Below are 23,393 nucleotides of genomic sequence, written 5' to 3' on the forward strand. Positions count from 1 at the left end.
CTCACAGCAGACGGCGAGGGACGTGTGACAGACAGCGAGAGGTGAGTATGTACTGTTTGTTTTTTTTACATTTACAATGGTAACCAGGGTAAATATCGGGTTACTAAGCGCGGCCCTGCGCTTAGTAACCCGATGTTTACCCTGGTTACCACTGTAAAACATCGCTGGCATCGTTGCTTTGGCTGTCAAACACGACGATACACGCCGATCTGACGACCAAATAAAGTTCTGCACTTTCAGCAACGACCAGCGATATCACAGCAGGATCCAGATCGCTGCTGCGTGTCAAACACAACGATATCGCTATCCAGGACGCTGCAACGTCACGGATCGCTATCGTTATCGCTGCAAAGTCGCTTAGGGTACCGTCACACAGTGCAATTTTGATCGCTACGACGGTACGATTCGTGATGTTCTAGCGATATCGTTACGATATTGCAGTGTCTGACACGCAGCAGCGATCAGGGATCCTGCTGAGAATCGTACATCGTAGCAGATCATTTGGAACTTTCTTTCGTCGCTTGATCACCCGCTGACATCGCTGGATCGTTGTGTGTGACAGCGATCCAGCGATGCGTTCGCTGGTAACCAGGGTAAACATCGGGTAACTAAGCGCAGGGCCGCGCTTAGTAACCCGATGTTTACCGTGGTTACCAGCGTAACAGTAAAAAAAAAAAAAAAACGTACATGCTCACCATCTGATGTCCGTCCGGTCCCTTGCCGTCCGCTTCCCGCTCTGACTGTCTGCCGGCCGGAAAGTGAGAGCAGATCACAGCGGTGACGTCACCGCTGCACTCTGCTCTCACTGTACGGCCGGATCTGTCAGAGCAGGAAGCGGACGGCAAGGGACCGGACGGACATCAGATGGTGAGCATGTACGTTTTTTTTTTTTTTTACTTTTACGCTGGTAACCACGGTAAACATCGGGTTACTAAGCGCGGCCCTGCGCTTAGTAACCCGATGTTTACCCTGGTTACCCGGGGACTTCGGCATCGCTCCAGCGCCGTGATTGCAACGTGTGACCGCAGTCTACGACGCTGGAGCCATAATCATACGATCGCTGCGACGTCACGGATCGTGCCGTCGTAGCGATCAAAATTGCACTGTGTGACGGTACCCTTAGTGTGAAGGTACCTTTAGGATAAGATACCAAACCAGTAACCACATTTGCAATCACCTGCTTTGGGATGTTTGCCCTTCATTTGTGCAAATCTGGGTAAGAGGCCTTTGCTACATCGAATAGGTGGCACTAGAGTTCCAGTTCTCTTCCTGAAGAGGATATTTGCACAATTAAAGTGTCTTATATTCACTTGACCTATTGATATATGCAAAGAGTAAACCATATAAAATCACAGAAATCTTCTTAAACCCCTTCAATCCCAAGTCTGTTTTCACCTTCATGACCAGGTCAAGTTTTACAACTCTGACCACTGTCACGTTATGAGGTAATAACTCTGGAACGCTTCAGCAGATCCCACTGATTGAGACTTTTTTCGTTACATATTGTACGTCATGATAAAGTGGTAAAATAAAAAAAAAAATCGAAATGACTTGTGTTTATTTGAAAAAAAAAAAATTGTTGAAAATTTAGCATTTTAATTTTTATGCCTTTAAACCAGAGAGAGTTATGTCACACAAAATAGTCCCACATGTCTACTTTACACCAGCATAATTATGGAACTTTTTTTTTTTTTGGTCAGGAAGTTATAAAAGTTAAAAGTTGACCAGCGATTTCTCAATTTTACAACAAAATTTCGCAAACAATTTTTTTTTTAATGGAACACATAAGATTTGAAGTGACTTTGAGGGGTCTATGTGACAGAAAATAGCCAAAAGTTACACCATTCTTAAAAAACTGTACCCCTGAAACCCCCCCCCCCCCCAAGGTGCTCAAAACCACATTCATGAAGTTTATTAACATTTCCGAAGCTTCAAAGGAACTGAAGCACTATGTAAAAAGGAAAAAGAAAAAAAAGGAACACAACTTTTTTCCACAAAAATTTTACTTTAGATTTTTTTTTTTTTTTCATAGTGGTAAAAAGGAGAAAATTAACCCCAACATTTGTTGTGCAATTTCTCCCAAGTACACCGATACCCCATATGTGTGGGAAAACCACTGTTTGGGCGCATGGCAGGGCTCAGAAGGAAAGGAGCACCGTTTGACTTTGAAAGCAAAACTGTTTAGAATCGAGAGCAGACACCATGTCACATTTGGAGAGCCCCTAACGTGTATAAATAGTGTAAAATTCCCACAAGTGACCCCATTTTGGAAACCAGAACCCGCAAGGATCTCACCTAGATGTGTGGTGAACACCTTGGACCCCACCAGGTGCTTTACAGAAATTTATAATATTGACCCGTGAAAATAAAAGAAAAATCACTTTGCCACAAAAATGATTTGATTTTTTGGCTCCATGTTTTTATTTTCACAAGGGTAACACTAGAAATTTAAAAACAAATATTGGGGTCCATTTTCTTCTGAGTACAGCAATACCCCAATTGTAGGAGAAAACTACTGTTTGGGCACACGGCAGGGCTAGGAAAGGAAGGAGTGATGTTTTGAACACAGGCTTTGATGGAATGGTCCAAAGACGTGTCACATTTAGAGAGTCCCTGATGTGCCTAAACAGTGGAAAACCCCCATGAGTAACCCTATATTGGAATTGATCTAGCGTTTTCCTGGTATATGAGTTTAAAGGGAACTTGTCATCCCCCCCAGGGCTGTTTTTAAGTAAAAGAACCACCTTCAGCAGCACTAAGGCTGCATTCTGTGAAGGTGGCTCTTATGTTTATTATCCCTATTAAAACTGAAATATTGTCTTTTATTAATTGCGCCCCATACCTGTATGGAGTCCCAGAGGTTTGGCGTCTCCCTCTGTTTCAGCCGCCTCCCAGCGGTCCATTATCCCCCTCTTACGTCTGTGCGCCGCCTCCTGTGTTGGCGTTATATGCCCAGCAACTGCGCTGTTTCAACAGTACTCGGACATGCACAGTGCGCACTGCCCGTGAACAGACATCATGCTATCGCGCCTGCGTGTTGCAGAGGCCCCAGATCGCAACCCACAGTGTGTTATAATGTATTCACACTGCGGAGCTGCGCAGTGGAGCGGGTCACCGTGCTCCATTGAAGATGGTGCCGAAGTCTCACGCTCCTTTAGTTCCCAAAGTCCTGGGGTCTGCTCCTTCCTGACAGGCAAATATTAAGGCATTGATAATTACTTCCTGGAACTGAAGGAAGGTCCCGGTCTAGCATGCAAATCGTGATAGCAGGAAAAAGTCATACATTGCCATCTGTAAGAGGTGCACGGCCAGCTTCTTGTACCACACTTTGGCTTTTCTTATGGCACCGTACAGCTGGAGGATTTCATTAGAGAGATCAACTTCTAGTCATGTTCTTGTTGCACCCCAGTACACAGTCTGGTTTAGTGACCTGTGTAGAGGTACCTCCATCACCATCTATGGTGGTCAAGAAAAAGACATTCCTCTACTCCATGTACTTGACCACCAGCATGTTGTCACCACATTGGACTCTGCTTTCACCCTTTCTGAACAGCTGCCCAATGAGCATCCTAGAAAGGCCTCTCTGAATTTTGGGAATAGTGCGACATGCTGCGGTAGACCATGCAGCAAGGGACTTGAAAAGTGGGATACTAGTATAACAGTAAACTATGCAGAGGTAAGAACTAGTGATGAGCGAATATCGGAGTGTCGTCCGAGTATTTTTTAGTGCTCGGAGATTGAGTTTTTCTTGCCGCAGCTGAATGATTTAAATCTGTTATCCAGTATAAGTACATGTGGGGGTTGCCTGGTTGCTAGGGAACCCCCACATGTACTTATGCTGGCTAATAGATGTAACTAATTCAGCTGCGGCAAGAAAAACTAAATCTCCGAGCACGTAAAAAATACTCGGACGACCCCCCAAGCGTGCTCGAGAAATCTCGAGTAACGAGTATATTCGCTCATCATTAGTGAGAACCTTCATCCAGCAGTCGGTTCAGGAAATCCCACACAATTTTCCCACTCACTCCCAGAACAGAAAGACATTCAGGGGGATGAATTCAGGTGTCCTTCGCTTAATAACCTAAACCTGTGGGTGTACCCTGAGATTTTATGACACTCTCACACAGTTTGTAGAGCTTAATTTTGTACCTGGCTCTCTTACTGAGCACGTATTGCAGGAACTTGAGCCTCCCCTTGAAATCTATTATGGACTCTAAACGCAGATTTCTCTTTGGGGCACATACACCTCAGCAAAATTACTGAGCGCCCGCAACTTACATTAACCCCTTAAAGGGAACCTATCACCCCGTTTTTTCCGTATGAGATAAAAATACTGTTAAATAGGGCCTGAGCTGTGCATTACAATAGTGTATTTTGTGGACCCCGATTCCCCACCTCTGCTGCCGAAATACGTTACCAAAGTAGCCGTTTTCGCCTGTCAATCAGGCTGGTCTGGTCAGATGGGCGTGGGGTCTTCCCCCAGATCTTGCTTATATTTCCGTTTGTGGCGTAGTGGTTTGCGCATGCCAAAGTCCAGAATCCACTGCACAGGGGAGGGAAAAGAGCGCGATCTGCGCTATTCCCCTGGTGATCGGTGGGGGCGGCCACCTTCCTGTGGCCGCGCGTGCGCAGATGGAGCGCTCTGCTGCCCGGGGCTTCAGGAAAATGGCCGCGGGATGCCGCGCGTGCGCAGATGGAGATCGCGGCGGCCATTTTCCTGAAGCAGAGTTCGCATCTCTGCTTCAGGAAAATGGCCGCCGCGATCTCCATCTGCGCACGTGTGGCATCCCGCGGCCATTTTCCTGAAGACCCTTTTCCCTCCCCTGTGCAGTGGATTCTGGACTTGGGCATGCGCAAACCACTACGCCACCAACGGAAAAATAAGCAAGATCTGGGGGAAGACACCACGCCCATCTGACCAGACCAGCCTGATTGACAGGCGAAAACGGCTACTTTGGTAACGTGTTTCGGCAGCATAGGTGGGGAATCGGGGTCCACAAAATACACTATTATAATGCACAGCTCAGGCCCTATTTAACAGTATTTTTATCTCATACGGAAAAAACGGGGTGACAGGTGCCCTTTAAGCCCCAAGGGTGGTTTGCACGTTAATGACGGGGCCAATTATTACAATTCTGACCACTGTCCCTTTATGAGGTTATAACTCTGGAACGCTTCAACGGATCCTTATGATTCGGACATTGTTTTCTCGTGACATACTGTACTTCATGTTAGTAGTAAAATTTATTTGATATTACCTGCGTTTATTTGTGAAAAAACGGAAATTCGGAGAAAATTTTGAAAATTTCGCTATTTTCGAACTTTGAATTTTTATGCCCTTAAATCACACAGATATGTCACACAAAATAATTAATAAGTAACATTTCCCACATGTCTACTTTACATCAGCACAATTTTGGAACAATATTTTTTTTTTGTTAGGGAGTTATAAGGGTTAAAGGGACTCTGTCACACCCTCCAGCCGTTATAAACTGCCTGTGCGGCCACCCAGCTTGTGAATCCCAGCCCCGGCACTGTGCATAATGCATAACACACTGCGGGGCTGGGATTCACAAGCTGGGTGGCCACACAGGCGCAGACTGTGAGACTGCATCTGAGGTCAGATACGCAGCGCTCACTGCGCCTGCCCCAGGCAGAACAAAACAGCGCAGGCGCCGGATTTGATTTGAAAACAGCGCGGAGGGGGCGGCGCCGAAGAAGCCTTGAGTGACGGCAGTGTGGCGTGTGCAGCAGGGGGGTTAAGACCTGCCTCCAGGGCTGAAGACAGGTATTTTTGCGAAATTATAAAACGCTTTATTTCTGCTTTGACTGCACCAATAACTAAAAGAGCCACCTTGTCAGAATGCAGCATTACTGCTGCACAAGCTGGCTCTTTTAGTTTATAATGGCTGGAGGGGGTGACAGAGTCCCTTTAAAAGTTGACCAGCAATTTCTCATTTCTACAACACCATTTTTTTGGGGGGGACCACATCACATTTGAAGTCATTTTGAGGGGTCTATATGATAGAAAATAACCAAGTGTGACACCATTCTAAAAACTGCACACCTCAAGGTGCTCAAAACCGCATTCAAAAAGTTTATTAACCCTTCAGGTGTTTCACAGGAATTTTTGAAATGTTTAACCCCTTCATGACCCAGCCTATTTTGACCTTAATGACCTGGCCGTTTTTTGCAATTCTGACCAGTGTCCCTTTATGAGGTAATAACTCAGGAACGCTTCAACGGATCCTAGCGGTTCTGAGATTGTTTTTTCGTGACATATTGGGCTTCATGTTAGTGGTATATTTAGGTCGATAATTTTTGCGTTTGTGAAAAAAATGCAAATTTGGCTAAAATTTTGAAATTTTAAAATTTTGAATTTTTATTCTGTTAAACAAGAGGTATGTGACACAAAATAGTTAATAAATAACATTACCCACATGTCTACTTTACATAAGCACAATTTTGGAAACAAAATTTTTTTTTTGCTAGGAAGTTATAAGGGTTAAAATTTGACCAGCAATTTCTCATTTTTACAACGAAATTTACAAAACCATTTTTTTTAGGGACCACCTCACATTTGAAGTCAGTTTGAGGGTTCTATATGGCTGAAAATACCCAAAAGTGACATTCTAAAAACTGCACCCCTCAAGGTACTCAAAACCACATTCAAGAAGTTTATTAACCCTTCAGGGGCTTCACATCAGCAGAAGCAACATGGAAGGAAAAAATGAACATTTAACTTTTTAGTGTCAAAAATGATCTTTTAGCAACAATTCTTTTATTTTCCCAAGGGTAAAAAGAGAAACTGGACCCCAAAAGTTATTGCACAATTTGTCCTGAGTACGCCGATACCCCATATGTGGGGGGGAACCACTGTTTGGGCGCACGGCAGGGCTCGGAAGGGAAGGAGCGCCATTTGACTTTTTCAATGAAAAATTGGCTCCAATCTTTAGCGGACACCATGTCGCGTTTGGAGAGCCCCTGTGTGCCTAAACATTGGAGCTCCCCCACAACTGACCCCATTTTGGAAACCAGATCCCCCAAGGAGCTCATCTAGATGCATAGTGAGCACTTTGAACCCCCAGGTGCTTCACAAATTGATCCGTAAAAATGAAAAAGTACTTTTTTTTCACAAATAATTTCTTTTATCCTCAATTTTTTCATTTTCACATAGCCAACAGGATAAAATGGATCCTAAAATGTGTTGGGCAATTGCTCCTGAGTGCGCCGATACCGCATATGTAGTCACAAACCACTGTTTGTGCACACGGCAAGGCTCGGAAGGGAAGGAGCGCCATTTTACTTTTGAATGAAAAATTAGCTCCAATTGCTAGTGGACACCATGTCGCGTTTGGAGAGCCCCTGTGTGCCTAAACATTGGAGCTCCTCCACATGTGACCCCATTTTGGAAACTAGACCCCCAAGGAACTTATCTAGATGCATAGTGAGCACTTTGAACCCCCAGGTGCTTCACAAATTGATCTGTAAAAATGAAAAAGTACTTTTTTTTTTTTTCACAAAAAATTTCTTTTAGCCTCAATTTGTTCATTTCCACATGGGCAACAGGATAAAATGGATCCTAAAATTTATTAGGCAATTTCTCCTGACTACACTGATATCTCACATGTGGGGGTAAACCACTGTTTGGGCACACGTTGGGGATCGGAAGGGAAGTAGTGACTTTTGAAATGCAGACTTTGATGGAATGGTCTGCGGGCGTCACGTTGCGTTTGCAGAGCCCCTGATGTGCCTAAACAGTAGAAACTCCCCACAAGGGACCCCATTTTGGAAACTAGACCCTCCACGGAACTTATCTAGATATGTGGTGAGCACTTTGAACCCCCAAGTGCTTCACTGAAGTTTACAACGCAGAGCCGTGAAAATAAAAAATTATTTTTCTTTCCTCAAAAATGATGTTTTATCAAGCAATTTTTTATTTTCACAAAGGTTACAGGAGAAATTGGACCCCAATAGTTGTTGCCCAGCTTGTCCTGAGTACGCTGATACCCCATATGTGGGGGTAAACCACTGTTTGGGCACACGTTGGGGCTTGGAAGGGAAGTAGTGACTTTTGAAATGCAGACTTTGATGGAATGGTCTGCGGGCGTCACATTGCATTTGCAGAGCCCCTGATGTGCCTAAACAGTAGAAACTCCCCACAAGTGACCCCATTTTGGAAACTAGACCCCCAAGGAACGTATCTAGATGTGTGGTGAGCACTTTGAACCCCCAAGTGCTTCACAGAAGTTTATGACGCAGAGTCGTGGAAAAAAAAAAAAAATTTTCATTCCTCTAAAATTATGTTTTAGCAAGCAATTTTTTTATTTTTGCAAGGGTAACAGGAGAAATTGGACCCCAATAATTGTTGCCCAGTTTGTCCTGAGTAAGCTATTACCCCATATGTGGGGGTAAACCACTGTTTAGGCGCACGTCGGGGCTCGGAAGGGAGGGAGCACCATTTGACTTTTTGAATGCAAGATTGGCTGGAATCAATGGTGGCGCCATGTTGCGTTTGGAGACCCCTGATGTGCCTAAAAAGTGGAAGCCCCTCAATTCTAACTCCAACACACCCCTAACCCTAATCCCAACTCTAGCCATAACCCTAATCACAACCCTAACCCCAACACACCCCTAACCACAACCCTAACCCTGACACACCCATAACCCTAATCCCAACCCTAACCCCAATCCTAACCCTAATCCCAACCCTAACCCTAACCCCAACCCTAACCACAACACACCCCTAACCCTAACCATAACCCTAACCACAGGCCTAATCTTAACCCTATTTCCAATCCTAGCCCTAATTCCAACCCTAACCCTAAGGCTATGTGCCCACGTTGCGGATTCGTGTGAGATAATTCTGCACCATTTTTGAAAAATCCGCAGGTAAAAGGCACTGCGTTTTACCTGCGGATTTACCGCGGATTTCCAGTGTTTTTTGTGCGGATTTCAGCTGCGGATTCCTATTGAAGAACAGGTGTAAAACGCTGCGGAATCCGCACAAAGAATGGACATGCTGCGGAAAATACAACACAGCGTTTCCGTGCAGTATTTTCCGCACCATGGGCACAACGGATTTGGTTATCCATAGGTTTACATGGTATTGCAAACCTGATGGAAAACTGCTACGAATCCGCAGCCAACTCCGCACCATGTGCACATAGCCTAATTCTAACCCTAACCCTAGTTCTAACCCTAACCCTAGCCCTAACCCTAACCCCTAATGCTAACCCTAGACCTAACCCTAACCCTAGTGCAGAAAAAAAAAATACATTTTCTTTATTTTATTATTGTCTTTACCTATGGGGGTGATAAAGGGGGGGGTTCATTTACTATTTTTTTTTATTTTGATCACTGTGACAAGTTTATCACAGTGATCAAAATATACCTGGAACGAATCGGCCGGCAGATTCGGCGGGCGCACTGCGCATGCGCCCGCCATTTTGGAAGATGGCGGCGCCCATGGAGAAGACGGACGGACGGACTCCGGGAGGCTCGGTAAGTATGAGGGGGGGATCGGAGCACGGGAGGGTGGATCGGAGCACGGGGGGAGCGGGCAGGAGGACGGGGGAGCGGACAGGCGGACGGAGGGGACTACGGGACAGATCGGAGGACTGGGGAGGCGATCGGTGGCTTTGGGGGGGGCACATCAGGGTTTCCAGCCATGGCCGATGATATTGCAGCATCGGCCATAGCTGGATTGTAATATTGCACCACTTTTTATAGGTGAAATATTACGAATTGATCTGATTCGCTGTTGCACTTTCAACAGCCAATCAGAGCAATCGTAGCCACGACCCCCCCTGGTCTGAAGTACCACTCCCCCTGTCCCTGCAGATCGGGTGAAATTGGAGTTAACCCTTTCACCCGATCTGCAGGGACGCAATCATTCCATGACGCCACATAGGCATCACAGGTCGGATTGGCACAGACTTTCATGATGCCTACGTGGCGTCAAAGGTCGGGAACATTTAACTTTTTTTCACAAAAAATTTACTTCAGCTCCAATTTGTTTTATTTTACCAAGGGTAACAGGAGAACACATGGACCCCAAAAGTTGTTGTACAATTTGTCCTGAGTACGCTGATGTGGGGGTAAACCACTGTTTGTGGTTGGAGAGCCCCTGATGTGCCTAAACATGGAAACCCCCACAAGAGACACCACTTTGGAAAGTAGACCCCCTAAGGAACTTATCTAGATGTGTGGTGAACACTTTGACCCACCAAGTGCTTCACAGAGGTTTATAATGTAGAGCCGTAAAAATAAAAAATCATATTTTTTCACAAAAATTATCTTTTTTGCCACCAATTATTTATTTTCCCCAAGGGTAACAAAAGAAACTGGACCCCAAAAGTTGTTGTGCAATTTGTCCTGAGTACGCTGATACCCCATATGTGGGGGTAAACCACTGTTTTGGGTGCATGGCAGAGCTCAGAAGGGAAGGAGCGCCATTTGACTTTTCAATGCAAAATTGACTGGAATAGAGATAGGACGCCATGTCGCGTTTGGCGAGCCCCTGATGTGCCTAAACATTGAAACCCCACCCACAAATGACACCATTTTGGAAAGAAGACCCTCGAAGGAACTTATCTAGATGTGTTGTGAAAACTTTGAACCTCCAAGCGTTTCACTACAGGTTGTAACGCAGTGCACTGAAAATATTTTTTCTTTTTTTTTTCCACAAAAATTATTTATTTTAGCTCCCAGTTTTGTATTTTCCCAAGGGTAACAGGAGAAATTGGACCCCAAAAGTTGTTGTCCAAATTGTCCCGAGTACAATGATACCCCATATGTAGGGGGGAACCACCATTTGGGAGCATGGCAGAGCTCGGAAGGGAAGGAGCTCCGTTTGGAATGCAGACTTAGATGGAATGGTCTGCAGGCGTCACATTGCGTTTGCAGAGCCCCTGATGTACCTAAACAGTTGAAACCCCCCGTAAGTGACCGCATATTGGAAACTAGACCCCCCAAAGGAACTTATCTAGATGCGTGGTGAGAACTTTGAACCCCCAAGTGTTTCACTACAGTTTATAACACAGAGCCGTGAAAATAAAAAATATTTATTTTTTTTTCCACAAAAATTATTTTACAGCCCCCGATTTTGTATTTTCCCAAAGGTAACAGGAGAAATTGGAACCCAAAAGTGGTTGTCAAATTTGTACGGGAGAGCTCGGAAGGAAAGGCGCACCATTTTACTTTATCAACGCAGAATTGGCTGGAATTGAGATCGGACGCTATGTCGCGCTTGGAGAGCCCCTGATGTGCCTAAAAAGTGGAAACCCCCCACAAGTGACACCATTATGGAAAGTAGACCCCCTAAGGAACTTATCTAGATGTGTGGTAAGAGCTATGAACCCCCAAGTGTTTCACTACAGTTTATAACGTAGAGCCGTGAAAATAAAAATTCCTTTTTTTTCCCACAAAAATGTTTTTTTTAGCCCCCCCAAATTTTTATTTTCCCATGGGTAACCAGAGAAATTGGACCCCAAAAGTAGGCCAATTTGTCCTGAGTATGCTGATACCCCATATATAGGGGTAAACCCCTGTTTAGGCACACGGGAGAGCTCGGAAGGGAAGGAGCACTGTTTTACTTTTCCAACGCAGAATTGGCTGGAATTGAGATCAGACGCCATGTCGCGTTTGGAGAGCCCTGATGTGCCTAAACAGTGGAAACCCCCAATTCTAACTGAAACCCTAACCCAAAACACACCCCTAATTACAACTACACCCCTAACCCCAACCACACCCCTAACCCTAATCCCAAGAATAACCCTAACCACACCCCCTAACCCTGACACCCCCCTAACCCTAATCCCAACTGTAAATGTAATCCAAACCCTAACTTCAGCCCCAACCCTAACGGGAAAAGGAAATAAATTCATTTTTTTAATTTTATTATTTTTCCCCTAACTAAGTGGGTGATGAAGGGGGGTTTGATTTACTATTTATAGCGGGTATTTTAGCGGTTTTTTATGATTAGAAGCTGTCACACACTAAAACACGCTGTTTATTGCAAAAAATAGTTTTTGCGTCTCCACATTTTGAGAGCTATAATTTTTCCATATTTTGGTCTACATAGTCATGTGAGGTCTTGTATTTTGCAGGACGAGTAGACGTTTTTATTGGCATGATTTTTAGGTACGTGGCATTTTTTGAATGCTTTTTATTCAGATTTTTGTGAGGCAGAATGACCAAAAACCAGCTATTCATGAATTTTTATTTATTTATTTATTTTTTTTTTGGGGGGGGGGTGTTTATACCGTTCCACGTTTGGTAAAATTGATAAAGCAGTTTTATTGTTCGGGTCAGAACGATTACAGCGATACCTCGTGAAATATCATTTATTTATGTTTTCGTGCTTTTATACGATAAAAACTATTTTATAGAAAAAAAATTATTTTGCATCGCTTTATTCTGAGGACAATAACTTTTTTATTTTTTCGCTGATGATGCTGTATGGCGGCTCATTTTTTGTGGGACAAGATGACGTTCACAGCGGTACCATGGTTATTTATATCCGTCTTTTTGATCGTGTGTTATTTCACTTTTTGTTCGGCGGTATGATAATAAAACGTTTTTTGCCTCTTTCTTTTTACAGTGTTCACAGAAGGGATTAACTAGTGGGACAGTTTTAGAGGTGGGGTCGTTAAGGAAGCGACGATACTAAATATGTGCACTTTAATTTTTTTATTATCATTTAGATAAAGAAATTTATTTATGGGAACAATACTTTTTTCTTAATTTTTTACACATCTAATTTTTTTTTAGATGGGGGAACATCACACTATAGGGTCAGATCGCTGATCTGACACTGTGCACAGCACTGTGACAGATCAGTGATCTGACAAGCAGGGCTGCAGGCTTACCAGCGCCTGCTCTGAGCAGGCGCTTGTAAGCCACCTCCCTGCAGGATCCGGAAGTAGCCCCGCAGCCATTTTGGATCTGGGGCCTGCAGGGAGGAGACGCTTGGTACAAGGTGAGCACATCGCCTTGTACCGAGGGTCTCAGGGAAGCCCGCAGGGATCCCCCCCCTCCCTGCGCGATGCCTCCCTATGCCCCCAGAACGCTGCGATCATGTTTGATTGTAGTGTTTCAGGGTTTCATGTGCCAGGAGCGGTCTGTGACCGCTCCTGGCACATAGTGCCGGATGTCAGCTGCGATAGTCAGGTGACACCCGGCCGCGATCCCCCAGTGAGCGCGGCCGATTGCATATGATGTACTATCCAGTCACTGGGAATTAAATCCCAGGTCACCTCAACGGGATAGTACGTCATATGGGATTAAGGGGTTGAACAGACTCAATTCCGTAAAAAAAAAAAATACTGTAGTAGTCACAGATTACTGTCCCTAACATAAAAAAGAAAACATTTACTTCTCTTCACCAAAAATCAAAGCAACAACCGGAGACCAATCTCTGACGGATGTAGGTCGCACGCACGGATGTGATTTTTGTCTCACTATCTGAAACAAACCCCAACTAAATTCAGTAAAAAATAAAGAAACTGTAGCAGACCGATTACTACTGTATATTGTTACTGTCTCTAATCTAATCCTATGAACTAGTCTACATTTAAGTGTTTTATTCAATTCTTTTTTAATAAAAAGGTCACTGATGTGCATCAGTGATCAGCGCCCGACGGATGTGGGAGACACGCACGGATGTGGTGCAAAAAGAGGATTAAAGGAAAAAAAGAAAGGAGTCCTTGCCAAAAGCGAGCATGTGTACTAGTAAGTGGTATGCGTCTGATCAGCAGCTCGGCGGCTGTAGGACGCACAACTGAGTGGTGCAAAGGATGGGGGAGGGAGTGGGGGAAAATAGACTGGGACAACAACAAAAAAAGTAATGGAAATAGAGCACTGACGTTGATCAGTGATTTGCTTCACTGATCAGTGCTTGGCGTCTTCAGGATACAAGCACAGAGGTGGTGCAAAAGAGAGGGGAATAGACAGGGACAAAAAAAAAGTCATGGAAAACAGAAAGCAGGACGTTGAGTAGTGATTTGTGTCACTGATCAACGCTTGGCAGTTGCATGACTCATTCAGAAGATATAAACTCAGAAGATCAGTAACGTATCAGGGAAGGATCAGGAAGTAGTCTTTCTTCTTTATTCAGTAGCAGCAGTGACGGCACAGGCTTTAAAAAGTTTGTGGCACCACAAGGCTCAGCACTGTGCACAGAACGACACAGTAACTGCCTTGTTCAAGTCTGCAGCTAGAATGAGGAAGTACACTGTGGGGTTAAATGGCAGATTGGTGCGACTGACGTCATCGTCGATTGGTACAATCAGAGCTGGCCCTGGTAACACCGGCGTTGCTAGGCTCCAGATCTTACAGCACCGATCGTAGGCTGGACACCAGTACGTCAGGTAATTTCATTTCTTCAAACACTGAAAACGCTGTGATTGGCTGTTCAGAATTGAACAGCCAATCACAGATCATAGTTGCGGGGGGGTCGCCACCCCATGGGACAACGACTAAGTGCCCTTCTGTGAGAAACAGCAGGCACCTTCAATGTGATCACGGTGCACTTACTCATGGCGATCGTATGATTGACATGACGTGTATATATACTGCATTGGCCAGGAATTCTTTCCCAACCATGATGTGTATATACTGCAAATGTCGGGAAGGGGTTAAAGAAAAAATGGTATCAGTGAAATAACCACATATACTGACATAATTAGGAGCACTGAAGTATCTACAATGACTGCATCAGAAGTAGGAAAGAAATATATCTTGGTACCGTGTTAGCCAGTAGATAGAAAAATATTTAGAATTGAGAGTCCTCAGTGGTTGATACCTTTTAATGGCTAACTGAAAAGATGGTAACAAATTGCAAGCTTTCGAGACTACATACGTCTCTTCATCAGGCAAAGACTAAAACAAATTCTGAAGAATCACATATTTATGCACAACATAGTATAGAGAAAAAAAAAAAAGGGGAAAAAAAAAACCATGGATAAGCTAGGTGACATGAAGCAGAATTACCATGGGTGATAAACAGTTACGTCCATAAATATTGGGCCAATTCTTAGATAAGGATTGTTTTATTGTCCTGTGATTAGGGTCTCGTTCTGTTGTGATGACCCCACATGGTCTGAGGGGCAAGTTCATTAGTTGATGTAAAAAGACATAAATCCGTGTGACACATTCATTCCTGCATTTAGAGTGTCAAAGGTCGTCATCAGTTTATACTCCCAGACTCTTCTGTCTCTCTGAGTTTTGAAGTTACTTTTCAATACAAGTAATTTCATGTCCATAATGCTATGATTTGGGAGACAGAAATGTATTGCCACAGGTATATCCATTCTTTTTTCTTTTATTGTATGGCGATGAGAGTTCATCCTTGTTCTCAGTTTCTGCCCTGTCTCCCCCACATACAGACCCCCAGTTGGACATTTAGTACAAATAATTAGGTACACCACATTAGAAGTGATGCAGCTGAATGTACCTGGTATCTTGTAGTCCTGGTGTGAATTGGGGATCTTTATCTTGTCCGTGGTCATTATAAATGGACAGGTTTTACATTTTTTCTGATTGCAGGGAAAGGTACCTGCAGCTGTTGGAGAGGACAGGGAGCTCTTGACAATGATGCTTCTTAGATTTGGGGGCTGCCTAAAACACAGTAGTGGGGGGTCTGGAAAAATGGATTGTAAGCGGGCATCTTTTTGCAGTAAAGGTTGTAATTTCCGTGCAGCTCCCCTTAGCGCCTCCAGATTTGGATTGTAGGTGACCACTAGAGGCACCCGGTTATTTTCTTCTTTAGTTTTGTAATGTAGCAGGTGATTCCTTGATATTCTGGTGGCTCTTGTAATCTGATTTTCAATTGTTCTTGGATGGTAGCCCTGATTCAAAAAGGTCTTTCTGAGGCGACCCAGGTGTTCATCTCTATCCCACATCAGGATGGATTAAATGCCTGCAAATTCTTCCTGGAAAACACAGGGACTGATGCAAATTCTGTGGTGAAACTTATAAAATTCATCCTCACCCACAATTACTTTGAGTTTGACAAGAAGATCTATCTACAGGAGACTGGCACAGCAATGGGAAGTAAAATGGCCCCACAGTATGCAAATCTGTTCATGGCCAAGCTTGAAAGCGACTTTTTGTCCTCATGTCCCATCAGGCCTCTGGCGTACTACCGCTACATTGATGACATTTTAATCATCTGGACGGAGTCTGAGCCACAGCTAAAGTCGTTCCATGAACAGTTTAATCAATTTCATCCTACCATCAACTTGACACTCAACTACTCCTGCACTGAAATTAACTTTCTGGACACCATCATTAAGCTGCAGAACAATAAAATAGAGACATCCCTGTATCAGAAGCCAATCGACCGTCCAACATAGCTTAAATGGGACAGTTTCCATCCAAAACACATAAAAAACTCCATTGTCTACAGCCAAGCCATCAGATACAATCGTATATGTTCCAACCCAATGGATAGAGATGAACACCTGGGTCGCCTCAGAAAGACCTTTTTGAATCAGGGCTACCATCCAAGAACAATTGAAAATCAGATTACAAGAGCCACCAGAATATCAAGGAATCACCTGCTACATTACAAAACTAAAGAAGAAAATAACCGGGTGCCTCTAGTGGTCACCTACAATCCAAATCTGGAGGCGCTAAGGGGAGCTGCACGGAAATTACAACCTTTACTGCAAAAAGATGCCCGCTTACAATCCATTTTTCCAGACCCCCCACTACTGTGTTTTAGGCAGCCCCCAAATCTAAGAAGCATCATTGTCAGAAGCTCCCAGTCCTCTCCAGCAGCTGCAGGTACCTTTCCCTGCAATCAGAAAAAATGTAAAACCTGTCCATTTATAATGACCACGGACAAGATAAAGATCCCCAATTCACACCAGGACTACAAGATACCAGGTACTTTCAGCTGCGTCACTTCTAATGTGGTGTACCTAATTATTTGTACTAAATGTCCAACTGGGGGTCTGTATGTGGGGGAGACAGGGCAGAAACTGAGAACAAGGATGAACTCTCATCGCCATACAATAAAAGAAAAAAGAATGGATATACCTGTGGCAATACATTTCTGTCTCCCAAATCATAGCATTATGGACATGAAATTACTTGTATTGAAAAGTAACTTCAAAACTCAGAGAGACAGAAGAGTCTGGGAGTATAAACTGATGACGACCTTTGACACTCTAAATGCAGGAATGAATGTGTCACACGGATTTATGTCTTTTTACATCAACTAATGAACTTGCCCCTCAGACCATGTGGGGTCATCACAACAGAACGAGACCCTAATCACAGGACAATAAAACAATCCTTATCTAAGAATTGGCCCAATATTTATGGACGTAACTGTTTATCACCCATGGTAATTCTGCTTCATGTCACCTAGCTTATCCATGGTTTTTTTTTTTCCCCTTTTTTTTTTTTTCTTTTCTCTATACTATGTTGTGCATAAATATGTGATTCTTCAGAATTTGTTTTAGTCTTTGCCTGATGAAGAGACGTATGTAGTCTCGAAAGCTTGCAATTTGTTACCATCTTTTCAGTTAGCCATTAAAAGGTATCAACCACTGAGGACTCTCAATTCTAAATATTTTTTTGCATCAGAAGTGTAATCCACAAAGTCAGGAGGACATCAGAACTATATACTGTATGTTTCCACAAGAGGACAGAACTTATTTTTTCCTTTAATCTTTCTCAGTGTTTTGTTTGGACCATTTCTGCATCGAAAAATGAGCTCACATGTTTTATCAAGTAAATGATTGTTACTTTTTCACATAATTGTGTTTTTGCTTGTATAGAACAAGTCAAAATGTTGAGCTGTAAAGCTGACAATAATAAATGCTTTCTTGCCTCATTTGGATATATTCTCTTTCATTTTGCTCTGATCTCATGACTACGTTATATTTAGGCTACAATTATGTCAATTATTTGCTTCAGTGTGTCTGGGGATTTCGGTCTGACCAGCAATACACACATTCCCCTCCTTCTGTAGCCCATCACGGCAAATTACAAGTACGGATTTACTGCACACACTGCTGGGGCTTTATCAAGTCCATTTGGCATATTTATTGCGCTGTGTTCATCTATGCCCCGCAAACACTGAATTCCAGTCATACTAAAGCACTGTGAGCCCTGCATGCAGTGTTCCCAGAGTGTGTGTAAATGGCAGGCCGTGTAAACAGGAGTGTTTTAGCTGCCAGTGGGAATGATACACTGGCCATAGGCAGCGCGTCACTAATATAGGAACGTTAGTACACAAAGATCCCTTGGGGACTTGTTGACTGAAGTAAAAGGCTGCACATGCACAAGTGTCATAAGCAGACATGAAAAATCACAATCTTCAATAAGTAGAAAATGGCATTATATATTTCAAAGCCCGACGTTTAGTACTGAACAGGTGTCAGCCTGATACCCTCGTTAATAAAATGGTAAATGAAGAGTTAAATAAAAGACACACAAAATCTGAGTCAAACGCAACATCTGTTTAATTTTCAAAAACTTTATAAGGGTATGTTCCTACGGTCAGTAAACACTGCGGGAAGGACACTTCATACATCCGCAGCGTCCATCCTGCAGCAGCCAGATGTTTCAGCATAGTGGATGGAATTTGAAGAAATCCCATCTCCACTATGTGTGCACCAGTCCCTGCGGCTTCCCTGCGGAGACGTACATGCGGCACGTCTTTCCAGACCGCAGCATGTTAATTTATCTTGCGGAGACACTTAGTCTCCACAAGGTAAGTGTCCCTGTACAATTTGTTTGGCGCTGTGATTCCGCATGGTTCAATGAAGACATGCAGAATCACGTGTGTTCATAAGCAGGCAGCGCTTTGGACAGAGAGGACATGTGCTGTGTCCAAAGAGCTGCCGGTTCCTGACTGTGGGAACATACCCTAAAAAAAAAAAAAAAAATTGTGTGGGCATCCGTGTAATTTTCTTAACCAGCAGACGTAAAGCCGACAGCTGAGGGCTGATGTTAATATTCTGGGAAGAAGTCAATAACCATAAAGGTACCCAGGCTATTAATATCAGCTCACAAATGTTTGGTTAACCTTTACTGGCTATTTTACATGGTGTCCACCTATAAAATCAAACCAGCAAAGGCTAGGAAGACGGCTGCGGGCTGATATTAATAGCCTGGGAAGGGGCCATGGATTGGCACCCCGCAGGCTATAAACATCAGCTCTCAGCCGTCCCAGAAATGGCGCATCTTATAGATTCTGGCACTTAGCCTCGCTCTTCCCACTTGCCCTGTAGCGGTGGCAAGTGGGGTAATATTTGTGGGGTTGATGTCACCTTTGTAATGTCAGGTGACATCAAGTCCACAGATTAGTAATGGAGAAGCGTCTATAAGACACCTATCCATTACTAATCCTATAGTTGTATTGTAAATAAAGATACGGCCAGAATTAAATCCTTTATTAATTTTAGATAACCATACTTACTGCATCACCTAATCCCCGACTCCCTCGATCTCCTGCAACAAAAATAAAATAAACCAACACAAATATTCCCTGTCTGCCGTAGTCCATTTAATAACGAGTGTCCCACTACGATCTCCCATGTAGAACAGTCACATCAGGAGATGTGACTGCTCTACACAGCCTCCAGCGATACATTGAGAGCTCAATGGAGTTAGTGCTCTTACTTACGGCACCGCTGCGTGAGAATTTTCTCGCACAGCGGTGCCGCAAGTGACAGCAAGAACTCAGATGAACTCTCTCACGGCGGCGTAGTGATACACTGACAGGAGGTAATCCTCCCGCAGTATCACTGGGAGCCATGCAGAGCGGTCACATCTCCCAATGTGACTGTTCTACACGCGAGATCGCCGTGGGACACTATATTAAATGGACTACGGCGGAAAGGTAAATATATGGTGGTTCATTTTTTTTAATTTTTTTTATTGCAGGAGATCGAGGGCATTGGGGTATTAGGTGTTCGGGGAGTATGAATTTTTCTTTTTTTATAGAACAAAGTCGCTGGAAGATGGGACTACTACTGTCCCATCATCCACTCATTTTGTCAGTTATATGCGACACCAGACGTAGCCGGATGGGAGTAATAGTCCCATCAGACGATGCCTGGCTACACACACCCGCAAACATCCGCACACACACAGACACCCATAGACACAGACGGACCTGCACATATTCGTCATCACAGTCTCTGCCCACAACACACTCCTCCTCCTTCCTGCAGCGTTTTTGGCACGCAAATCCGCAGCTAAACCTTTTTACACCTGCCGTTTAGCTACGGATTTGACTGACTCAATGTAAGACAATGGGTGCAGAAACGCTGCAGATCCGCAAAAAGAATTGACATGCTGCGGAAAATAAAATGCTGAGAATCAGTGCGGAATTTTCCACAGCATGTGCACACCAATTCTGGATTCCCATTGATTAACACTGCCTGAGCACGCCTTGCGGATTTGGATTTGCAAATCTGCGTGGAAAAAAAACGCTGCAAATCTGCATCAAAATCTGCAACGTGTGCACATAGCTTAAGGATAAGGAAGCACCTGCCTTTTCAGCTTTGCCCATAAATTTTAAATAGGATTGAGATCAGGGCTTTGTGATAGCCACTCCAAAACATTGACTTTGCTATCCTTAACCTAATTGGTTAACATTTTGACAGTATGCTTCGGGTCATTTTCCATTTGGAAGACCCATCTCTGGCCAAGCTGGCTGATGTATTGAGATGTTGCATCAGTATTGCCACATAATCATCTTTTCTCATGATGCCATCTATGTTCTGAAGTGCCCCAGTCCCTCCTGCAGCAAAACAACCCCATAACATGATGCTGCCACCCCTGTGTTTCGCAGTTGGGATGGTTTTGTTAGGCTTCTAAGCTTCTTCCTTTTGTCTCCAAACGTAACAATGGTCATTATGCCCAAAAAGTTCAATTTTGGTTTCATTAGACCACAGGACAGGTCTCCAAAAATTAAGGTATTTGTTCCTGTGTGTATTTGCAAACAATCTGGCTTTTTAATGTTTCTTTTGGAGTAATGGCTTCTTCCTGGCAGAGTGGCTTTTCAGCCCATGTTGATACAGTACTTATTTCACCGCGGATATTGAGACAATCTTACCAGCTTCCGCCATCTTCTTCACAAGGTCTCTTGCCTTTGTCCTTGGGTTGATATGCACATGTCGAACCAAAGCACGTTCATCTCTGGGACAAAGAACCAGTCTCCTTCCTGAGCAGTATGATGGCTGGATATTCCCATCTTGTTTGTACTTGCGCATAATAGTTTGTACAGATGAACAAAGCACCTTCAGGTACCTTGAAATTGTACCCAAGGATGAGCCAGACTTGTGCAAGTCCACAACTCTCTTCCTGATATCTTGGCTGATTTCTTGATAATTACTTATGATGCTACACAAAGAAACAGTGTGTTTCAGGTGTGCATTAAAATACATCCACAGGTGTGTCTTTAAATTAACTCAGATGTTGCCAAAAAGACAATCTTCAGAAGCTTCCAAACACATTACATCATCATGCGGGCAAGTCCAGAATTGTTTTAAGGAATAGTAATCTTAGTGTATGTAAACTTTTGAATTTTAAGTCATAAAAATGCCTTAAAACATTATCTCATTATCCTGGCATCTGGCAAATAAGAATTATGGTAATCCTAAAAACGTTAATGTCGCTTCCTCAGGAGGCTTCCCCTGAGAAAGCGACATTAACGCTCGTGAAACACATGTCGGGGTACTTGACCGCAGCCTGGGCAGGAGTCATCACATAATGGCTAACTAACCCTTTGATATTTTTACCATAATCTTGTTATAGCAAAAGCCAGAGTTTTTCTATTAACGTGTTACATAGGCTTTATAGAAACACGGTTTGATCTGGGCCGACGTGCTCAGTCTCTCTGTCTATGTTGGGAGACTGATTAATTTGACCCATTATCCTACCATGTGGCCATTCATATATATGTAGAATATATTTTTAATAAGATTTGTGTATTATTTATATATCTAAAACATCTTTTTTGTATAAATAAAATCATATTTCATAATATATGGTGACTCAGGTCCTCCTTTTTTGAATGAAATAGTGGAGCCAATATATTTGTGGGTACTGTGATGGTTTAAGACTGGTAATCTATTTCAATATACCATACTTGTCCGTCGTTCTGTCCCACGCTGTAATCCATGTCTGAAGTAGTTTTCAACCAGGAAGGTGCCAAGATGCGACCGCCCAGGCTGAGAACCACAGGTGAATGAGATGCTGGGAACGCAGCCTCAGTGACCGGGGGTGACATCATAGAGGTTACCTCTGGTCACTAGTGCCGGGTGTCAGCTGTCAATCAGCTGACACCCGGCGGCGATCGCCCGCACATCCCCCGTGAGCACGGGTGGTCGCGATAACGTAATATTCCATCCATGGTCAAATAGGCCCAGGTCACATGGATGGAATATTACATCCAATGTCAGAAAGGGGTTAAACACACTCATACTGCTGGTGATCGAAAGCACTTTTTAGACTCTCCCATACACAAATACTCAACCGTGTTTTTTCATGATGAGAACAGCTGCCAGACCCCTCCAGCAAAGTTTAGAAAAACAATCGATGAATGTCAGATCCTGACAAATTCAGCAGTTTTGACTTACCCAATTGGTAGGATGACCTTCATGCCAATCAAACATATTAGATGGCAGTTCGGCCAATCATTTGGCTGGCAGCTTTCTCAGTCTGTACCACAGACACAGGAGAGCTTGTTTAGCAGAGTGCTCCTGAGCTCTGTATGAGGGAGGTGCTGCCAGACACCTCTTGTGACAGCTTCATGGAGAACAAAGTTCGGCAATCCAAAATAGAAAGTTCTAGATCTTTAACTTCCGAGAAATAAAGTGCCTGGGCTCCCATACACATTAGCTTGTTGTCCGAATCCGTCATTATTAGGGATGAGCGAATAGCTTCGGATAACTCCTTATCCGAATATCTATAGTGGTTACCGAATATCTGCATCAGGAACCCGGATACCTGGAGCGCTCCCAACAAATGGTATTCGGTGAGGCAGCTGCATGTGTCGCGGCTGTGGACAGTCACAACCCACACACTATGTATGTGTTGTGACTGTCACACAGCCGCGACACCTGCAGCTGCGGAGCCGAACAGCTGATTATCGGGAGCACTCCAGGTATGTGGGCTCCCGATGCCGCTACTCAGTAAGCGCTATAGATATTCGGATAAGGAGTTACCTGAAGCTATTCGCTCATCCCTAGTGATCATCAGTGGCTTCAGCTGACATCACTCTAGTGTGCATAGAGGGCTTTATAATTCAGAGAGAAAAATATGACCAACTGAATCGCTAATAGACCAGAAAATAAGAACGTTGTTTAAAACACAGGTTTACAGTCTGCCCTTTTATAGGTTTTCTTTTTAATTTTTTGTTTGAT

The 23,393-nt window shown here is 43.7% G+C and overlaps 1 protein-coding gene across 1 annotated transcript in view; it reads right to left on the bottom strand.

Annotated features, from left to right (window-relative positions):
* LRBA (LPS responsive beige-like anchor protein) overlaps positions 1-23,393 on the bottom strand; it is a 749,089-nt gene that overhangs the window by 559,819 nt on the left and 165,877 nt on the right. The window lies entirely within an intron of this gene.

This window comes from Ranitomeya variabilis, chromosome 1 (assembly GCF_051348905.1).
Source record: "Ranitomeya variabilis isolate aRanVar5 chromosome 1, aRanVar5.hap1, whole genome shotgun sequence".
NCBI classification, from domain to species: domain Eukaryota; kingdom Metazoa; phylum Chordata; class Amphibia; order Anura; family Dendrobatidae; genus Ranitomeya; species Ranitomeya variabilis.